A 16730-nucleotide genomic window follows, 5' to 3' on the forward strand; every position below is an offset into this window, starting at 1 on the left:
CAAACCAATACAAAAAAAAATTTGTCGTGCACGCAATAAAACTGGTCACATTGCTAAGTATTGCAAAAGCAAGAAAAGTGCTCCAATAGACAAGCAAAAATCAGATGAGAAGGGAAAGACAAAGGCAAAGGTAGAAGAGATCAGATACAAACATGAGAAGATGTGGGTCAGGAAAGATGAATCTAAAGAAGACAATGGATTTGCACCTGAATCCGATGTAGGATCTTCATCCGGTAACTAGGACTTTATGCCTTAGGGGGGACTTTTCATGTAGATTCTAAGAATACCCTCTTTGGTGATCTACAATCGATTCTGGAAGGTTGAAAAAGGCTTAAATTGAACATGTATATGTTATCTAGAATTCTTAGTGAAGTTTTGATGCTCTGGTAAGAGACTTCATGAAAATCAAGGTAACCGGTTGCAGCATTTATTGCAATCAAAAATTAGGTCTTCGAAGGATAAAAGACATTTGAAAGCTTCATTTGTCACAATGTGATCAAGAGAATAGTGTAGAGAAGAAGAGAGAAGTGATTTGGTGATCTCAACAGCAATTTCAATGATCCTAAAGTGCATTTCAGTGCTCGATTGCGAGTCAAGGTATTTATCTGTTCCAGACTATCAATTTTTGCAAAAACCTAAGTTCGAAATGGCTCTAGCTTCTAGAATTTATACCCCATTGGTTGTCGAGATTAAGGATAGAGCCAGACCTTTTTTCAAGAAACAGCCTTTCAAGTCTATTGAAGACGATCCATATGGTTCATTTTCTTTGGTACCCTATAGTGTTCTTCACAATGAGGATATTAGGGCATACATTCAATGTGATCTTAAGGAGCTTGGAAATGCTAATATGTTGAACCTGTACAACAAACACTTGGCAGACAATTTGGGAAACCTCAAACCTGAGTATAAGGTTCTTCAGGACAAGGTTTTTTTGCAGTTTGTCCATTTTCCATTATTTGATGAAGTAGAGTGGATCCGACTTATTCTCAGTCAAGTCCATGATGAGTTCATATGGCTTGATAGGCCTCACAAGATCACTAAACATGCAATTTGAGCTATGACATGCCTCGGTGAAACCAGTGATGTACCTGGCCTAAGGAAAGTCTCGAATAACACAGTGATAGCCACTACTAGTTCCAAGTTTGACAGCAGAGCGATGACCATAAATGACATCCTGGAGCATGGTGTGAAGTATGCATCAATGGTAGTCAGATACAAAGTTTACCAGTCCAACAGACACAACTTTGTCTCCAGAATTGCCATATACACAGTATATCAGATGCTCAAGAATGACATGAGGTATGATCTATGTATAGTCCTTCTGAATAAGCTGATGATTAGTTTGAAGAAAATTAAGTAAGATAAGAAGCACACTTTCAAATATGGAACTCTTCTTATTTCCCCGGCCTTATATTTCTTGAATGAGATACCCAGTGTAAAAGGAAAGGTCCAATGGGCCTATGATAGACCGGTGGCAATACAAATCAAAGAGGGATTGTGGGGAAAAGGAGATGCCACAATGGGAATATCTTCTCTCTAGGGATACTTCAAATCTTTCCAAGATGCAATGAACAACAAAGAAAGAATCCCTAAGGAGATTGTGGAAAAGTATGAGAAAACTATTTGCTTCATGGTTGATAAAGATCAATATCAAATAGAAGCCATGGAGCCTAGGATAGTTTGGATCATGCCCATGGGGTATGAAGTTGACTCTATCACACTTGAGATATATGCTCAACACCTTTTGAGCCAACTGGTTGATCCTAAAGAAGAAAGATTTGGAACATTCAAGGATAAAGACCTTGAATTACACAAACAGTTCACTACACGTGCTAGGAAAAGAAAAGTTGCAAAGATAGCTGAGGAAGTGGTAGTGCAGATGGGTTTCACCTGGGAGGAGGTGAAGCAGGAAAGAGAAAAACATGCATAGATGGAGGCCAAAGAGGAAACCAAGAAGCCTAAGGTCAACCCGATTCCCTCCAAAGCTCAACCAAAGGAGACCAAGTTTTCCCCTGCTCCGGTTGCACCATCTTTAGGACAGAGCCCATCTGGAAAGGGAGTGTTTAAGCAAAAGGAGAAGCCCAAAAATAATTATGTTTTTGTATCTCTGGTGGCCTTTGAAACTGAGCTAGAGGAGGAAGTAGGCAAGGCTGAGAAGAAAGGTGAATTTGTTAGAGTGGTGAGGAAGATGAAGATCGGTGGAGCCCAGCACAGCAAGAAAACTAAACTTGAACCTTCCCCTACCGGAAGACCCAAGAGAGGAAGATAGGTTAAAACTCAACTCAACAAAGACCTTGAATCCAATTATTTGCAAGGTAAATACACAATTGTTCCTCCATTGTTAACATACCAACTAATAGATGAAATAATTGTTGATGGGAGCTTGAAGAATCTTGGAGCTTATTATGAACATCTAGATGAGGGAGATTAGAGAAAGGTTGAAGAAGTTGTAGTTTTATACTTGCATAACTTTAGCAAAACCTTAACTGAATTAGGGCATAGTATCCCTAAGGATCTATACAACATTATTGATGCAAGGAGGCTAATAGCTAGCAAGATTGACAAAGAAATGAAAGAAAGAGAGGATACATGTTTGCACCTATATCACCCATGATGAAGTCAAAATATATTGAGGGAGCCAACAAGAAAGAATTTAGAAGAAAAAATAGGGTAAACAGGTTGATGATTGGGAGAGTGGAAGAGGTGAGAAAGGAAATAGAAGATATATGGAGAAAAATAATTGTGAATGATCCTTTGTACAAAGATGCATTTAAGTCTTCTCAGTCCGAAGGAAAGCAAGGTGTTTCTCATGATCAAAAGGATGAAATTTAGACTGAGGGACATTAGGAAGATCAAGGTAACACAACACTTGATGCTGAGACTAGTGATAATCCTTTAGTGGTAGACAGTTTTGTAGCCCCTGAAATTCAAAAAGATGATATCGCACCAAGTGGCAACATCGGTTCACAAAATAAAGGGAATGGAGATGAGAAAAAGGGAGCTGAGAGTGCAGAGGCAAAGGTTATTGAGGTAGATAAGGGCAAAGGAGTTGATGATCCAGCAATTGACACTACTACAGTCTCAAGGATCCCACCTCAGATCTCTATCAATCTTGGTGGCCAACTGAACCTTGGACAAATGTCTCCTGTCAAGAAGCTATTTCTCGCAGATACTATTCAAGCTCGGGATAGCCAGGATCTGGTAAAGTTTGAGTCAGAAGACAAAAAACTCATTTTTATATTTGTCAATGTTTTGTAGAAGGTGGCTCCAAATGTACAGTTAGATTCTAATACCAACCCCTCCGGTAAATTGTCACAATTGATTATTAGTGTAAATACTAGTTCTGATTCTTTAGAAAAATCTGCTACCAAGCGATTTTTGGATATATTTAAGGAAGTAAGAATGCATACATTCTGGAAGTTGATTGAAGATGAGAGAGTTAGATTGAGTAAAGGTCTACAGGTTATTTTAGATGCCTTGACAGAAGGTGGTAGATTGTATAAGTCTTGTCTATTTGTTTCTAAATTCACTATAGAAATAGACAAGCAAATAAGTGTTTGCTAGGGAAAACTTGCTAGTATTTCATAGTTCTTTAATCCCAATGTAGCTCCAACTAGCAGTGTTGAAGGACAAATTTTGGCTCTAAATGATCAGATCTCAAGCCTCAATGTGGACAAGGATAGAATTTTGAGGAGAGTTGGTGAATTCTAGAACTTGATTACCCCTTGGTTGGACACCATGTTAAGAAATAAGGTAGACTATATGAAGGTGATGGCTCAACCTATGTCATCTAATCTAAAGGAAGTAGAGATTCATGCCATTGTATTTAGTGTATTTATTACAGTTTTGAAAAACTTGAAGAGTGGGTGGGACACTCACCTAGGATTTTTGAAGACCATTTATGTTGACATCTTCAAGTATTTGTAAGGTCTCCGACAAGTATCTCTATATATAAATTTTGGACAACACCCCATCTTTGACATTGTTGTCAAAGGGGGAGAGAAAAGGTGAAAAATGTATAGTATAGAAGAGTGTAATTACAAGTTTAATAATTCTTTGTCTAAGGGGGAGCCTTGGAAATTATTTTGATCTAGTGTATAGTTCTCAACACTTATCCATTTTTCGTGAGTGTTGCCATCAATGCCAAAGGGGGAGATTGTTGGCAATTGACACTCATCTAGTGGCTTCTGATGGTTGATTATTGGTCTAGGATTGTCATTGATGGAAAATCTTCATGATATTTCCATCCGATAATCACGAATCTTGATTTTTGGAAGAGGATGTCAATCGGTATCCAATTAACCTATATTCTAGGATGAATACAACAATTTTGGTCTGGAAGCTTTTAGGTGATTGCGGGACTATGAAGCCTGTATGGGCTGATTGAGCCAACATAGAGACATTATTTTATTGTTGTTTTGGTGATCCACATTTATCTTTGGTGATCTGGTCAAGCTGACATGATAAATGACCTATTTTGTGATTGCAAATATATAATATTGGTGTAGATGATCTTTCTAGTGGATGATATGATTGTATGAGAAGAAGTGGTGATCAATAATCCATTTTGGCACAATTTCACATGCGCATTCTTGATCGGGTAGCTAACTGAGACACTAAACAGGGCAGAACAGAGTAGAACAATAGAGGTGATCCAGTTAGTATATTTGGCACTTAACTGGAACTCATCATTGTAGTTGATCTATAAGGCAGTGAGCCTTCCGGGGTTGCAACCATTATCGTATTTGAGCAATGATCTCTAGGCAATGTTCCTAAATGCCTATGCATTCTCCATATTGTAATATTGTTTTACTACTGGCCATAATGGAATAATATTGTGGGTTCAAATCCCACCATTGTTTTTCCCATTTGGGTTTCCACATAAAAATCTGGTGTTATGATTTTGTGGTTGATTGTTTTATGTTTCTGCATTTCAGTTTCAAGTCTATACTTCTAGTGGTTTAAATTTAAGTCTGAAAATTTGCTAACTAGTAGATCACTAATTCACCCCCCTCTCAGTTATCCCTAATTCCAACAATGGTGTCGTTAGGGTTCATATGGCGTCCTAAGGGCACACACATGTGCTAGAACACCATATGACCCATTAGGATATCATATTGTCCTAAGGGGTCATATCATGTCGTTAGGGGTCAAATGGGCTCCTAAGAGCCCACACATGTGCTAGAACACTATATGACCCCTTAGGACACCATATGACCCATTAGGACATCATATTATCCTAAGGGGTCATATGGTGTCATAAGGGGTCATGTATTGTACTAGGATGTTAAAAGGGGTCATATGGTGTCTTGAGGGGTCATATGGATTCATTAGGGGTCATATGGGGTCCTAAGGGCTCACATATGTGTTAGAACACCATATGACACCTTAGAACACCATATGACCCATTAAGACATCATATTATCCTAAGGGGTCACATGGTGTCATAAGGGGTCATGTTGTGTACTAGGATGTTAAAAGGGGTCATATGTGTTGGCATTATTGGCATTAAGATGTCATTGATGTTAGCCAGTTAGGCAAGGTCATCGATAAGTAAGAAGTGGTGACTGGTATAAGAAGAGAAAGATATATGATGGTAAGGCACAAACCCATGATGTGTTGCCGATATAGAGGATGTTTGATGGTCATACCAGTAAGGTGAACTAAGTCGATAGTCTACCTTGGTGGACAAATAATGTCAAACCGACATAGGAATCCAAGCAGAGGTGGATGTCGACAAGCATGACAACTGGATGTTAGGTGGAGGTATTGCATAGGTTGGTGGAGTGTACGTCGACGTAACAAATCTGCAAGTAGGTCGGCTTTTATGAAGAACCCACAAGTCATGGAGGATGCCAGAGGATTACGTCTCGAGGAAGGCAAGTTGGCAAAGCGACTGAACTAAGCCTACAAGATGATTTGATCTTTGTACCCATTTGATGAAGGAAACAACAAAGTCATTAATGGTGAATGATAGGGAAAAGCAGAAAAGCATGGTGCAGACCTCCAAATTTAGAAAATGCACATTGGAATGCAAAGCTTTGCTGGTGATTGATTGATGTCATGAAGATCTTATCCATGGAAAAGAAGATCAAATCAAATCAGATTCGGATAGATTTGGAGAAGGCAAAACCTAACATGGCATTGATTGAATGTGTCCTTGGCGCGAATCCAAGATTATAAATAGATGAGCTTGAGACAAAAAGGATTGATGCTTGATGTGAAGAAGAAGAGTCAAGTGAGATTGAGCATAGAGAAAGATAACTTCCTTAGAGTTTATTCTAAGAAAGTTGCAGAGTGAGTGAGAAGGCAAACCGGTGAGAGGGTTTAACCGGAAGTGATAAAGTACTAGTATAACTGTAGCAGGTCTAACAGTTGAGTTACCTGGTGATGTGTGATTGATCAAGAAGGCATCCAAGTATGACACACTATGTTGTGAGGCTATGTGAGAGAGAGAAGAGAGACCAATAATTAGAGAGAGTAATCTCATAATTGGTAGTGTGAGATCCAGTAAAGAAGAGAAGACTATTAACCGACAGAAACCTAGCTGATCAAGAGCATTTGCAACCAGAAGCTTTAACTATATCAAAATTGTATTCCACTATACATCACCAAGTTGGAGCTTGGTGTAGGGGTTGGTGCTCCTTGGGTTGGTGCCCTAAATCTTTGTAATTCAGTGTTTCACTTGTGAGGCTAGATTGGAGTAGTAGTCTTCAACAACATTTCTTATTGAGGTTTTTCCCATATTGGGTTTTCCTCATTCATCTAGTGTTGTGGGTTGCATTTGTGTGATTGTCTTCTTTGTTATCCTCATTTGCCTTACCAGCTTGATTGTTTAGTGCTTAATATTACAATCGGTATTCTAAGGTTTCTTTAAAGGGAAAAGAATTTAGGAACCACTGATTCATCTCCCTCTCAGTGGTACATTGTGTTCAACAATTGATATCAGAGCCTAGGTTCCCGATTTTTTAAAAACCTTGGGTAGATTCTGGACTTAGAACATAATGGCAAGAAATAAGTTTGCTTCCTCAAAAGACCTCATGTTTGATGGATCTAACTATGCCTTTTGGAGAAAAGGAATGGAGACCTATATTTCCTCCCTTGGATTTGATGTGTGGATGTCTATCAGGAATAGGTATGTTGTCCCTAGTGTTCCTCCCATTGATCTATATTCCAAGAAGGATTAAGAGAACAATGCAAAAGGCTAAACATGTTATCTTGAGTGGGTTGTCTGATAATGAGTTTGTCAAGGTCATGCACTGTGCATCTGCCAAGGAGACTTGGGATAAAATGCAGATGTTATTTGAAGGAGATGCAAAAGTCAAAGAGACCAAGTGGCAAGTACTAAGGGGCCAAGTTGAAGGCATCAAGATAAAGGATGATGAAAAGATTGCAGACTACCATCATAGATTTGATGAAACTGTGAATACCATCAAGAAAGTACATAGGTCTCTCACGCCTAAGTATGATACAAAGGTCTCTCACACATAAGTATGATACAAAGGTTTCTACCATAGAAGAAGCCAAGGATATGAAGATCTTTACAATGGATGATCTATTCGGCTCACTAATGGCCTATAAAATGAGAACAACCGGTGATGTATCCTTAAGGAAAGAGGCAGTGTTCAACTCCACCCAGAAGGGCAAAGAAGTAGCTACTCATAAAAGATCTAGTGAAGACTCTGACGCAGAGGTAGCAAAATTTGTCAGAAAGCTCAAAAGAGGATCTAACAAGTATAAAGGAAAGCTACCACTCAAATATTTCAACTGTGGTAAATTTGGACACTTTGCTACAAAATTTCCTTATAATAAAACTAGTGGAGTTGAGTGAAGAGGGTTTAGCAAATCTGTTAGAAAAGATAAAGAAAGAAATGTCTACCGAGAAGGAAGAAGAGGCTATCGAAAGTAGAACAACCTCTATACTATTGAGGATGATGCCACATATGAAGAAAGTGCATTAGAAGATGACTACCATGAGAATGACATAAAAGTTAATCTCTTAATGGCACTTGATGAACCGGTTAATGAATATGAGGAAGAAGAAGATATTGAGGCTGAAGTGGATCTAGAAGGTGAGATTATAAGTGCTTTTGAGGAACTATGTAAAACAAGAAGAGAATTCAAGAAATTCAAGCTTACTATAGTAGATTAACAAGGTCTCTTGAAGCAATCCCTAGATGAGTCCAATCAAGTTATATTTGACTTGAAACTGCAGTTAGAAGAAGCCAAGAGGGTATGTGAAGTTACATCCTTTGATCTAATGAAGAAGGAAAAGGATCATCAAGATTTGGAACCATGAATAGTGAAGCTCAGAAGGGAACTTCAAGAAAGTAAGGAAGAAATAAAAGTGAGAAGCAAATATGAAGGCAACATCGAAGCTTTAGACAAGATGTTGAGCAAACAGAAGCAATCCAAAGATATCAGTGGCTTAGGTTTTGAAGAAGGTCAAAGTTAAAATAAAAAAGACACATTGATAAGGAGATACAGTTCACCTCTTCAAATGAAGGTGAAGAGAAGAAGACATTCACTATAAGCAAGGATACCGATAAAAAGACATATGCAGATGTTGTTATAAATCGTCACACAAACCGGTATACACAAGCAATGAACTGGAGGCAACACTCATTGTATCGACATGCAGATCCAAGGAGAAATGCAAGAGTTGACCATGAAGGATTCACCAGAGTCAACAGCATGAAGGGAAGACCCTTGATGAGGCAGTTGTTTGCAGGATCAAGGCAACCTAATAGGTATGTTTCAAAATTTCATGGTTACTATTATCGGTGTAGCAAATTTGGGCATAGAATAGATGATCGTAGATTAACCAATAAGCCCACTATGAGTTATGAAAGTAGAAATCCTTTTAATTCACTCTGGGATATGAATTTTGTATGTTATCAGTGCAATGGATTTGGTCATAGGAGTTTTGAATGTAGGAAGAATAAACCGGTGTCCTACAATAATTTCAAAGATTCGTCTTTAAATGAAAATATGAATTGTTATAACTATCAAGAGTTTGGACATATAGAAATTTTTTGTAAAAATAGGAAGATCAAGCAGAAGAAGACAACTCCTGGTCAAGAACTGATAGTTGAATTGGAGCACAAAATAGCAACTAACAAGAAGAAGGAAACCAAACCGATATGGGTTTATAAAGAAAAGGACATGGTAGAATCAACTCTGATAGTGCATACTGCCTTACATGCTGAAAGGAAAAATCTATGGGTTTTGGTAGTGGTTGTTTCAACCACATGACCAGTGATAAAAATAAATTTATCAATTTTGAAGACTAGAATGGTGGTTTAGTAAGATTCAGAGACAACTCATCCATCAAAATAAAGGGAAAAGGTACTCTAAATATTGATGGAAAATTGAAGGCACGTGATGTATATTATGTGGAAGGCCTAAATCACAATTTGTTGAGTGTGAGTGAGATGTGTGACAAAGGTTATAAATTCACCTTTGACTCAACCATTTTCTAGATAAAGAAAGAGAGTATTGGTCAGGTTGTGGGAAAAGGAAAGAGAACAAATGGCAATGTTTACAATTTGAAGGAATGCTATGAGTCCCAATGCATGATAGGACAGGTTGATGAAAGTTGGTAGTGGCACCGAAGATTAGGCCACATAAACTTTGATAACTTAGTTGCAGTAAGCAGAAAGGGGTGTGTGAGGAATATTGTACCCATCATCAAACTGGTAAGCACATTTTGTGATGAATGTGTAAAAGGGAAGCAAACTAAGGTGAGCTTCAGGACAAAAGAGAACACCTCAAGACCACTTGAAATTGTGCATACAGATCTGTGTGGTCCAACTGGGACAAGAGACTTTGCTGGTGAAAGATATTTTATGCTCTTTATTGATGATTATTAAAGAATGACATGGGTCATTTTCCTGCAAGATAAGTCATGGGCATTTGACAGATTCAATATCTTTAGGAAGATGGTGGAGAAGGAAAGTGGGTGCAAGCTAAAATGTCTAAGATTGGATTGGGGTGGAGAGTTCACATCAAATAATTTTGAAGATTATTGTGAAAGACATGAAATTAGAAGGAAATACTCAGCCCCTAGGACACCACAACAAAATGGTGCAGTAGAAAGGAAGAACATGACAGTCAAGGAGATGGCTAGAACCATGTTAAATGAGGCCAGTCTGCTAGACACATATTGGAAGGAAGTTGTTCATACTACTGCATATACCTTGAATTGGGTTCAACTAAGAAAAAATATCATAATGACACCTTATGATTTATGGTATGACTGGAAACCATCAGTCAAATACTTCAAAGTATTTGGAAGCAAGTGATTTATCAAGAGAGATATGGATGGTCTAGGTAGTTTTGACTCCAGGAGTGATGAAGGAATATTCCTTGGTTACTCATCTAATAGAAAGGCCTACAAATGCTACAACAAATGACTAAGAAGAGTCATTGAGAGTGTGCATGTAAAAGTTGATGAGGATATGCACAAAGGAAGCCAATCATAGGTAAACCGGTATGATGATTCTAGCGAGGAAGGTGAGGAAGCTCAGTCAGACAATGAACCAAAAGAAGCATCCAAGAAGGCTCCCAACCAGTATGTGTAGTTGAATCACCTGGAAGAGCAGATTCTAGGAAATGAGAGTGACGGTGTGTAGACAAGAAGAAGACATGCCCAAAATGATGAACAATTCAACTTCTGCCTCATGACTGAAGTAGAACCTAAAACATTCAATGAGGCTAGAAAAAGACATGAATGGATGGATGCCATGGAAGAAGAACTACAATAGATTGAGAAGAACAAGACTTGGGAATTAGCCCCTCGACCAGAAGACAAGAACATTATTGGCATTAAGTGGGTCTACCAGAATAAGATGAATGAAGAAGGTAAAATTGTTAGTCATAAAGCTAAAGTTGTGTGCAAAGGATACTCTCAAATAGAGGACATTGACTTTGAAGAAACATTTGCACCGGTAGCTAGATTAGAAGCAATTAGAATGTTTCTAGCCTTTTCTGCCTATAAGGGTTATAAAGTATATCAAATGGATGTAAAATTTGCCTTTCTAAATGGAAATTTGGAAGAAGAAGTGTACAGGGAGCAACTCGAAGGGTTTCTACTACATGATGATGAAACATTTGTGTGCCGGTTGAAGAAGGCCATATATGACTTAAAGAAAGCTCCTAGAGCATGGTATTCAAGATTAGATCAATATCTAAAGGAGGGAGGATTCAAAAAGGGGAGTGCTGACAATAATCTATACATAAAGAAAGATGGAAACCACATGATCATTGTGGTTGTGTGCGTAGATGACATTATTTTTGGAGGCAATAAAGACACCCTTTGCAAAGAATTTGCTGATCAGATGCAGTGAGAATTTGAGATGTCAATGCTTGGTGAATTGACATACTTCCTTGGTTTGCAAATATTACAGCAAGATAAGGGAATCTTTATCTCACAAACCAAGTATGCAAAGGATATGTTAAAGAAATTTCAATTGGAGGATTGCAAACTGGTAAGTACCCCCATGGTGATCAGAAGCAAATTAAGCAAGAATGATGAATCACCATTGGTGGATCAGACATTGTATAGATCCATGATAGGAAGCCTATTGTATCTAATGACCTCTAGAGTGAATATAGTGTAGGCAGTATGTATGGTGGCCAGATTTCAAGCTACACCAAAGCAGTCACAGATGAATGCAGTTAGCAAACTTTTTAGGTACCTCCAAGGAACACTCAGTTATGAATTATGGTACCCTAAACAAGGGGAATTCATCTTGGAAGCATATGGTGATGCCGATTGGGCAGGTTGCATTGATGACCAGAAGAGAACAAGTGGTGGTGCATTCTTCCTAGGTCACCCATTGGTCTCATGGAATAGCAAGAAGCAGGACTCAGTCTCTCTATCAACTGTTGAAGTAGAATACCTTTGGATGAAGCAAACTCTCAAGGACACACAGGTGGACATCACTGACCCTATTCTCATCTGGTGTGATAATTCAAGTGTTATCAACATATCAAAGAATTTGGTGATGCATTCTAGGATAAAGCACATTGCTATCAAGTATCATTTTCTCATAGAGAAGGTTGAAGGATAGGAAGTTAAGATGGATTATGTCCCTACTGGAGAACAAGTAGTAGACATTTTCACCAAACCATTACCGATAAGAACTTTTGAGTACCTAAGACACAAGTTGGGAGTTTTGTCAACTGCCTTATGCACTTGATAAAGGAAGGATTTATATGGTTTAGGGGGAGTTCATAGAAGCATCTATAACTCTTGAACCACATCTCAGTAATGGTTGCAATCACTGGTACCAGTCTAAGGGGGAGCTAAGTATGGATCAAAGGGGGGAGTGGAGAGTACCCTTTGTCATTGTGTCAAAGGGTGATAAATCTACAAGTATAAAGTATCTTACAATAAGTTGACATCAATGCCAAAGGGGGAGATTATTGGCATTATGGGCATTAAGTTGTCATTGATGTCAACCAGTTTGGAAAGGTCACCGATGAGTAAGAAGTGGTGACCAGTATAAGAAGAGAAAGACATATGATGGTAAGGCACAAACCTACGATGTGCTACCAGTACAAAGGATGTTTGATGGTCATATTGGTAAGGTGAACTAAGCCGGTAGTCTACCTTCGTCAACAAATAATGTCAAACCAACATAGGAATCAAAGCAGAGGTGGATGTCGATAAGCATAATAGCTAGATTCTAAGTGGAGGTATTGCACAGGTCGGTGGAGTGTGCATCGATGTAACAAATCTACAAGTAGGTCTAATTTTATGAAGAACCCGCAAGTCACGAAGGATACTAGAGGATTGCGGCTTGAGGAAGCCAAGTTGGAAAAGCAACTGAACTGATCCTGCAAGAAGATTTGATCTTCATACCCATTTGATGAAGGAAACAACAAAGTCATTAATGGTGAATGACAGGGAAAAGCAGAAAAGCATGGTGCAGACCTCTAGATTTAGAAAACGCACATTGGAATGTGAAGCTTTGCTAGTGATTGATTGATGTCATGAAGATATTATTCTTGGAAAAGAAGATCAAATCAAATCAGATTCGGATCGATTTGGCGAAGGGAAAACCTAACATGACATTGATTGAATGCGTCCTTGGTGGGAATCCAAGATTATAACTAGATGAGCTCGAGACGGAAAGGATTGATGCTTGATGTGAAGAAGAGTCAAGTGAGATTGAGCGTATAGAAAGATCATCTTCCTTAGAATTTATTCTAAGAAATTTGTAGAGTGAGTGAGCAAAAAAACTGGTGAGAGGGTTTAACTGGCAGTGATAGAGTATCAGTATAACTATAGTGAGCTAACCAGTGAGGTGTGATTGATCAAGAAGGCATCTAAGTGTGACACAGTGTGTTGTGAGGCTATGAGAGAGAGAGAGAAGAGAGACCAAGATGATGAATACTAAGAGGGGGGGGGGTGAATTAGTATACCAAAAAATACTATAATCAATCTTTTAAATAGTTTAGTAGATAACCGGTGCAACAGATTCACTAATAAACTGGTTAAGATAAGTGCAAACCAAATAGCAAACAAATTATTCACCCACAAAAGCACAATCACTATAACACAAGATATTTTACGTGGAAACCCAAATGGGAAAAACCACGGTGAGCAGAAACTCACAAGTAACTAGACCGGTTAAGGTCATACAATGTTCTTCACCAAAACAAATCCTGTTAGGAATCTAGATCTTTGTTACAAGATAAGTCCTGTTAAAAACTACCTTGTTATAGGATTTACAAAGGCATTGCTGGGCCTACTAGTTAAGGGTTTTATACTTGTCGAAGATAATAGTAATCAACAAGTGAATGATCTAGATAATAGCACAGTATGTTTAATTAGATCCTTGACAACTCATTGTCAATGCATTTCAGCATTACTTTAGTCTTCTAAATCTGCACACTTTATATCTTCACATAGACCTAACCTTCTCTTCATTGATCACACATAATAAAATTTTCTTCTCTATCTCATATACAAAACGTAGACATGATGTCCTTATAAAGGAACCTAATTTCATGTCAGTCCAATAAGATTAAACTACAAGTTCCTAGGTATAGTGCATCTAGACACATTTGGTAACATGACACAAAAAAATGTCAAAGTGTCGGTGGTGATAACTCATCACACATTACAATAATACCAGTTGGTAACTCATCACAGATATATATTGGTTAATACAATATACCGATTACCGATTGACAAAAATGAAGACTAGAAGATCATAGTGTTCCAATCAAAAGTTAACTACTGCTTGGGTCCTTCGTACCACTTGAGATCCTTGAACCGCTTGGGATCTTCATACCCCTTGGGATCTTCAGTCAATATGTAACCAGTAAACCATATTCTATGAAATACTAATAGTATAAAGAATATACATTCAATAATACACAATATCGATTGGAATAATTATCGGTTGAGCATAACTCATACATCAAGAAAGTGTGTGTCCATCAATGACAATCAAAACATCATCAAAATGCCAACATAAGAACCAGAGAGAGTAATATCATAACCGGTAGTGTGAGATCTAGTAAAGAAGAGAAGATTGTTAACCGATAGAAACCTAGTTGATCAAGAGTTGCAGAACTCATTTGCGACCAGAAGCTATAACTATATCAAAATTGTATTTCACTATACATCACCAAGTTGGAGATTGGTGCTCCTTGGGTTGGTACCCTAAATCTTTGTAGTTCAGTGTTTCACTTGTGAGGCTGGATTGGAGCAGTAGTCTCTAGTAACATTTCTCACTAAGGTTTTTCCCATATTGGGTTTTCCTCGTGCATCTAGTGTTGTCGGCTGCATTTGTGTGATTTTATTCTTTGGTATCCTCATTTGCCTTACTGGTTTGATTGTTTAGTGCTTAGGATTACAACCAATATTTTAAGGTTTCTTTAAAGGGAAAAATATTTAGGAACCACTAATTCACCCCCCTCTCAATGGTATATTGTGTTCAACAATATGGTGTCCTAAGGGGTCATATGGTCTCCTAAGGGGTCAGACATGTGTTAGAACACCATATGACCCCTTAGGACTATTGGCAATTGACACTCATCTAGTTTATAGGTGTTGTCATTGATGGCAACACACTTCATGGGAGATCTGGCAATCAAGGTAACCAACATTCACTTCACTGACATTTAGGGAACCGATAGGCATGTTATCAACAAACTTGGAACTGGTATTCTAAGGCTGACATAGGAGATTGATCCAGCAAGTGAGGAAGTGGGAATGGTCATATTGTTTCATGTTTATATTTTGTTTGGGCTGACATGTGTCTTATCATTTATAATATGGTTGTAAGCCGACATAAGGCATTTGTGTTTATTCATGTAAATGGGTATATAAGTCAGTCTGGGTTAGGTCATTTTGTAGATATGACAAATAAGAGATGTGATAGGTTATGTGATGGTATGCAAGCAAGATCTTGATCGATAGAATGCGAATGTAAAGATTTGTAATCAGTCTTGATTATTTGTCTAGAGGTTTGGGAAGCAATCTAAGCTACCAATAAGGGAGGCTACAATATAATGGGTACAAATAGTGCTTAAACCAAAACTCATCCAGCATAGTAGATGCACATTTTGAGTTCAGTTTTTGTTTGTAATCTAATACTTTGTATCTGTAGTCAGTGAGGCTCCTTTTGTGATGACCAGTGTGCCTTATTGCATGTGCAGGCCCCTATTGTAATATTTATTTAGATGGCTAGTGGATAGATATTGTGGGTCTCTAATCCCACTGTGGTTTTTCCTCTTTGAGGTTTTCCATGTATAAATCTTTGTGTTATGGTGTTGATTCATGTGGTTGCATTACTATTACTTGTTGTTACTTTCTTTTATGCATACTAGTTAATAAGTGGATTTGTTAATAAGGCTAAAAATATTATATCTAGCTAAACACTGATTCACCCCCCCCCCTCTCAGTGTTCTTGGATTCCAACAAGGACACCTTATGACCCCTTAATATATGATATGACCCATTAGGACATGATATTGTCCTAAGGGGTCATGTTCTGTACTAGGATGTTAAAAGGGGTCATATGGTCCCCTAAGGGGTCAAGCATGTGTTAGAACACAATATGACCCCTTAGGACACCATATGACCCACTAAGAAACCATATGACCCATTAGGACATCATACTATCCTAAGGGTTCATATGGTGTCATGAGGGGTCACATGGTGTCATTAGGGGTCATAAGGGGTCCTATCCCATTCTTTCCCTCTCTCCTCCCTATTCCTTTATCTTTCTCTCTCAAGTATCTCTCTTTACCACCCCATCTCTCTCTCCCTCTCTTTCCCTCTCTCCCTCTCACCCTCTCTCTTTCCCTCTTTCCCTCTTTCCCTCTTTCCCTCTCAAGTCTCTCTCTCTTTCTCTCTTTCCCTCTCTCCCTCCCCTTCCCCCTCCCTTTGCGCCTCTCTCTCTCTCTCAGGTGTCTTTGTCCCATTCTCTCTATCACTCTCTCTCTCAATCCCTCCATCCACCTCTCAGGTCTCTCTTTATCTTCTCCACTCCCTCTCTCTCTCTCTCCCCCTCTCTCAAGTTTCTCTATCCCATTGTTTCTCTCTCAAGTCTCTCTCTCTTTCCCTCTCCATTTATCTCTCCCTCTATTTCCTTCTTTCCCTTTCTCCCTCTCTCCTATCTCCTTATTTCCCTCTCTATTTCCATATTTCCCTCTCAAGTCTCTCTCTATCTCTCTCTTTCTTTCTCTTTCACTCTATCCCTTCTTTT

The sequence above is a fragment of the Cryptomeria japonica genome, chromosome 10, assembly GCF_030272615.1.
Source record: "Cryptomeria japonica chromosome 10, Sugi_1.0, whole genome shotgun sequence".
Taxonomy (NCBI): Eukaryota; Viridiplantae; Streptophyta; class Pinopsida; order Cupressales; family Cupressaceae; genus Cryptomeria; species Cryptomeria japonica.